Consider the following 6,000-nt stretch of genomic DNA (forward strand, 5'->3'; position numbering starts at 1 on the left):
AATAAAAACTAAAAACGTTTTATCCTTCCTCCCCGTACAGAGACTAGGGACGAGAGTAACACGAGAACAACGTTACCCGCTTGAACGGAACGTTTACTCTCCTCTCTCTCCCTCCGTCTCTATCTCTCTCTCTCTTTCTCTCTTGATTTCGCACCTAAGAGAAGAGCCCAATTATATATCGTCAAAAAAACATGTTATTTGACTAAAGGAAAAAACTGAAAGATTTTTCAAAATAAAAAGTTCCTTTAAATTAGAATTCAAAACATTTAAGCTAAGAAAGAATGAACAAAACGTCAGAATCGATTTACTCTTACTGCAAAGTGAAACCGTGATACACTCTCTCTCTATCGTAACGATAGAGCGCATGTTGAACGTCCTGAACGTCAACAACTGCGTAGCATAAAAAACTTAACGTTAGTTCATCTTTGAAAACAGTACGAAGACTATCAAAGAAAATCTTTCATAAAATATTACATTTAAAAAGTTTTAAATCCTTAGCTCTATAAAAGCTAATTACGATATAAAGGGCTCAACGTTGATTAACTTCGGTTTCCAAGTTAGGACCGCCTACTCTCAGGAAAGTTCTATATAAACAAAACATTAAAATTATTTTTATATGTTTATAATAAATGGAAAGTTAATCGAAGAGGCCTAATAAAGGCGGAGAGATATAAAATATATAGAGGAAAATCTATAACGTGATATAATTACTAAAAGCCTAAACATACTTCCGTCTAAGGGAAGGGTCGGCCATTTAAAAGTGAAAGAAAGTCCATACTATCTTTGTCACCATAATTAATTCTATCCAAAACGAGTTCAAGTTTTGAGATGAAGATAAAACACCTGCATAGCGAAAGCTCAAAACTAGAATACTGTAGTGTACTTCACCAATAGTTGTGAAAACAAATCCAGTTAGCACAGCGAATTAGTAGGTCTTGCCGGTAGCCCGACAGAGAGAAAATTGAGTTCTGTGTTTACATTGAGTACTGAGTACCTGCACGACAGATGGCGCTGTTGTAGTACACCCCCTACCTGCATAGCGATCGCTGGCGGATTTTTAACGTAGAGATTTCTGTCGAGCAACAGAGTTGCAGCTTATATAATCACCGGCTAAGTTTAATATTGAAAAATACAATTTGCATATTTGTCAGTTGTTCCAACACCTAATACAAACCAGTTCGCTCTTTCCTGTGGAAACTCACCCTTTGGTAGGAGGAAGTCCTAACCCAACAGGCTTGGAATTTGACCCGGGGCGTGAATCTGTGCTTTGTGCGAGCGTAATAGAGGCACCCTGACACTTCAAGAACTCTCGAATATGTACGAGAGTTGACGGCCTGAACAATCAGCACGAGTGTTTGACAACTAAGCACTGTGACTTGATCAGGTAAGGATTCTTAGAGTGAAACACTCTGCTTACTTAACCTAGACATTGCTCGACTGGAAGGACGGGGACGTAACAAATATATTTCAGGTTACATAAGGGATGTGGTTCTTAACTGCAGGCAAGGGAGCAAAGGAAACCAGCTTGCAGAGTTCAACAGTTGCTGTACCCCAAGAAAGGGGAAAATGACAGATGAGGCCAGTTACTCTATCATTCATCCCAGACTAATTCCAGGGGGTAACATCTGCTCTTGACCAACTGCTACTCGTCCTGCAAGGGAGTTGAGGGATCTTAAATAACATGTGCAGCCACCACAGGACCTATGGAGAAAATATCCATGTTCCTGTGGGTTACTTTTTACAAGTAGTGGGCTTTGAAGGTCGTTTGACGCTTAAAAACACTCGCTTGAAGTACCTGCGCCACAGAGTAGTTCTTTTAAAATGCTAGGGACATACTTATGCCCCTAACATCAGGAAATCTGGGTCTACGATCTTGTGGAGGAGAGTCTAGATTCAAGGCCCGATCCATGACATGTCGAATCCAAGAGGAAATCGTATTCTTGGCGACCCTCCTCTAGACCCTGCCCGTATCACAAAAAGCTCGTTAACGCGGGGGCGAGCTTCTGCCAATTGTTTAAAATACCGCCTCAGAGCTCTTACCGCACATAGTGACACTTGATCTGGGTCAATGGATAAAGTACAGAGACTCTCAATCCAGAAGGGCACGAACCTACGGTCCGCTACAGCCGGATTCTGAGTCGCAACAACTATCACAGGGACGATGTCGAGTGTTACCTGACCTCCATTTCCTGGCTGGGCTATGACGTTAAAGAGACACTGTCTTTCACTGGCTCTCATTACAATGGCCAAAGTGCGAAGGAAAAAACCTTAATGGTCAAGTCATGATTTGAGGACTGACTAGCAGTATGAAGAGCTCCTTACGAGAGCGTGGTAGAAGAACTATGCTCTGAGGAGGTGGTCCAACTTTTGATTGGGGACCAATGAGCTAGACACTCTGTAAGAGGAGAGACAGTTCCATCAAGGAAATTTTGACTTATGAAAGACCTGGATCAAAGCCAAGAAGTATTTTGTTATGGTCAACACCAAGCAGGGTCTCTCCACTCCAAGGTACAGCAAGCGTCAGGCAGAGGAGCTTGCCCACTCACCTCGCTTGAGCTCAGTGGATGGGTGCACAATGCTGCGTATGACATCTCTGCGAGACTCAAGTCTTTGTGAAGTACTCCTGCTCATCCTACCTCCCCAGGGTTGGGGAGTAGCCTTATGTCCTCCCCTCTCAAGGGAACAAAAAAGGCTCTGCTGAAATTGAAGAATGGCAGTTTCTCCCTTGTAGGAGGTTGAAATCATGAGGTGCAGGTGCCGAAGGGCCTGGCCTCACAAAGCTCAAAGAGCTTTGATGTGCCCAACGAGCACAATGTAGACCATAACCAAGAGTAGTTATAGCCTACAAGACTCGTTGATGGGAAAGGCGCCGACCGCTTGCCGGCTGGCATCACCATCTGCAGCAAAGACCCCAAAAGGAAAATACTCTTGAGACTCGTTTTTGTACCCTGAGGGTACGACTGCGAGGAGGAACTGCAAGCAGTCGCCAAGCATCGAAGAGCAAGAGTGGAGCATGGACGAATCCAATTCCCCTCAGAGGAATCCCTGCGGGGAAAACTACTCAGGCGAAGGCCATACCTCCCGCAGGCGGGAAAGATGACCAACTCCTGTTGCCACTGTCGGCAACTCTCCCCGCAAGCAGGAAGATTGCTGGACAGTGGCTGGTGGAGGGTAACTCTCCCTTAGAAGAAGTTGCCCAACTGGAGATGACAGCTTCAAGTTGATGGTTCGCATCGAGAGCTACCTGTGAAATGTAGCCGAAGCTAGTTTCGGGGTTCACCCTATAGGGATTCCCTCGACTGAAAACCCCAAGGGGAACCAGTCTGCCAATACTCTCGTTCTTACGCCGGAGCTGCAGGAACGAAGGTAAACAAAATTAGAGAGTGCTGCAGTTAGCTATAGCACCCTCGGAAACCCTTCCTTAGCTGGGAGACCCAAAAGCCTCAAGGAATGCAGGAGCTGCCGCAAGTGACAACGGAAGAGACTCCCTGGTGTTGGCCGCCGTTTCTTCGCTAAGGGAAGCAACGGAGTCAGCACCTAAGGGAAGTCTGGGGTCACAAACTGAAAAGAAAAAATTATTTTTAAACTTTTAGACCTGTCGCTTTTAATCGTTAGCCAGTTAAAATGGTTTGACGGGAGAGTAAGACTACGTCTATACAATAACAAGCCAAAATAAATAAGTGATGTTTTGTTAATAGTGCAGGCGTGAGCGGGGTGGCTGATCTATACCCTGCTCCGAGTCTTCTAACTAGTGGAAGGCAATTACACCTCATATAAACTTAATAGCTGGTTTCCGATATCGCTGAAATATATCTCCGCTGTAAAGAACGTAAGGGTTTGTATATAAATTCGGAACAAGTATAATGTTATTGATCTCCTGAAATCATTAATCTACCAGTTACCTACTCACACTTACAATGCTACTCACTGTATTTGCCCAGTGGGATTTCTAAGTAGGTCTCAGGGTCTAAATAAGTCTTAAGGATATCTTCGGATATGGACTGTTCCTTTTGGGTATCTTCTTAGGGTGAAGAAGTCATATTACTCATTTCAGGATGACAGCTGCGATTCATTGCCTAGAAGAGAAAGAAATCTTTACAGATTGCAAACATTGAATCATAAACATGACATTGATGTCAAATAATTGTTCAAATGGATTTGAAATGGCAAATTTGAAATAATTTATATTTTTCCTAACTATACAAACCCGAGGCTCTTCACATAGGAGCATTATTTCAGCACTAGCTGAAACCAGCCATTAAAGCTTCTGCAAGGTTTAACTACCCTCCGCTAGTTAGCAGAGGGGGGCAGACCACTCAGGAGAAGGCCATCTCTCCTGCGGGTGGGAGGGACGATCAACCCCTTTTGCTCCTAATGGCAAATCTCCTCGCAGATGAGGAGCTTGCTAAACAGAAGCTGGTGAAAGGGAATCTTTACCTCCTCAGGGATGATTGCCCAACACCTATTGGAGAACGACTCACCCTCGTAAGGGTAGGTTGTCCAACGTCTGGAGGCAGACCTCCGGACAGCTCACTTCATCTTCCTTCTGGCTGAGAAGATCAATTCCATGAACCACCTTGAGACATTGGGGCGAGCAGAAGTTGAGGTCAAAACAGCTGAGCACGTACGAGACTCTTTCGATCTTTGTGGGAGAAGATCGTAATCAATCCCTGGGGAGGATGTCTGTTCCCTTTGCACTCCCATCCACAAGACCTACTGCAACCTTTCCTTGATGCTTCTCTAGAGGGAAGCAACAGAAGCATACTAAACCTCAACCACTGGGAGGGCGACCACTCCCGACTAACCTGTCAAGGAGACTCCTGCGTGCAAGAGTGACCCCTACATGCAGGGCAGAGACCGTGAGGATCCGTCTCATCAGCTTACATGAAGGTGCCGCAATGGTGCCCTTCATTACTGGGACAAAACCACATACATAAGGATACCACGGGCAGTCACATCTTAAAAAGAAAAATATTAAAAGGAAATTTTTTCACTATAAGGTTATTTCAATAATAAAAATCTTTTATTTTGGCGTTTTAGCAAAGGAGTAAGACATATTTACTCCCCCGAGCTAAAATAAAAAGTGGCCGTGTTTTCTAGTGCTGGTGAGAGTAGGGTACTGGGTTACCCCCCCCTTTACCTCCCTCCGTTAAGGGAGTATCATGGGGGGGGGGGGCGTTGGACCTCCCTTCCCCGTTGGCTAGTAGGTAACGATAGGGCTCCTAGGTTAGGTTAGGTGGACCTTATGTTTTGTGGGGAGCCTTTGTATATCAGCAGCCAGTTCCTCATACGTTAATCGAATTGGACCTTAACTTTCCCCCCTAACCTAACCTACAAGTCGTGTCCTTACCTACATACCTAATGGGGGGCATTAACCCCTTACACTGCAGTATTCTAAGTTAGACATAATAATACATACAGGTGGCCGCAATCTTCAGGTTACCCAAAGACTTAAGGTGGGATTAATATTATGATATATAACTTAGGAACGTTTTCCCCATAATTAAAATCTAGTTGACAGTAAGAAAGATATCGGCTATGTCAACGAACTACATCCATCCATATATTCGAAATTATAAATCGATTAACTATAAAAAATCATATAGAGATTAATTATTGATATAAACTTACTTTGGTGGGATATAAACGTTAAATTTGGATGAATATCAGATGGTAAAAGGAACTCCATAAACGTTTAAGACGAATGACATTGATAGGAGATAAGGAAAAATGTCGTACAGAGTTACATTTGGTATACGTTTATCTCCATATAAAGACATTATAATTATATTTATTTGGATGTAAAATGTAAATTATACATAATTATATTCATTTCATCACAGCCTTTGAATCTAGTATATTGTGAATAAGGATTTTAAATAGCTAATCTTTTGGTCGTTCGTCTGGCAGTGAAATTCTAATGTTTTGATTCAACGTTTTTCAAAGAAAAGTTTCATGGCAGACTTCGATAGATTTTCTTTTATCTTTCTTTGCTAATAT

The 6,000-nt window shown here is 43.1% G+C and overlaps 1 protein-coding gene across 3 annotated transcripts in view; it reads right to left on the reverse strand.

Moving 5' to 3' along the window:
- The window catches only part of LOC137618777 (zinc finger protein 675-like), a 28,306-nt gene extending 22,515 nt beyond the window's left edge, over positions 1–5,791 (reverse strand). Inside the window, exons 1-2 of one of the 3 annotated variants that reach the window (XM_068348970.1) lie at positions 5,632–5,791; positions 3,929–4,076 (exon numbers count right to left, since the gene is read on the reverse strand). The gene's annotated coding sequence lies outside the window, so the exon portion shown is untranslated. Of the gene's footprint in view, positions 1–3,916; positions 4,077–4,805; positions 4,945–5,631 lie in introns of those variants that run through there. The other 2 variants (XM_068348971.1, XM_068348972.1) reach the window with 2 other exon arrangements.
- Positions 5,792–6,000: the final 209 nt, after the last annotated feature.

Source organism: Palaemon carinicauda, chromosome 25, assembly GCF_036898095.1.
Source record: "Palaemon carinicauda isolate YSFRI2023 chromosome 25, ASM3689809v2, whole genome shotgun sequence".
Lineage (NCBI taxonomy): Eukaryota > Metazoa > Arthropoda > Malacostraca > Decapoda > Palaemonidae > Palaemon > Palaemon carinicauda.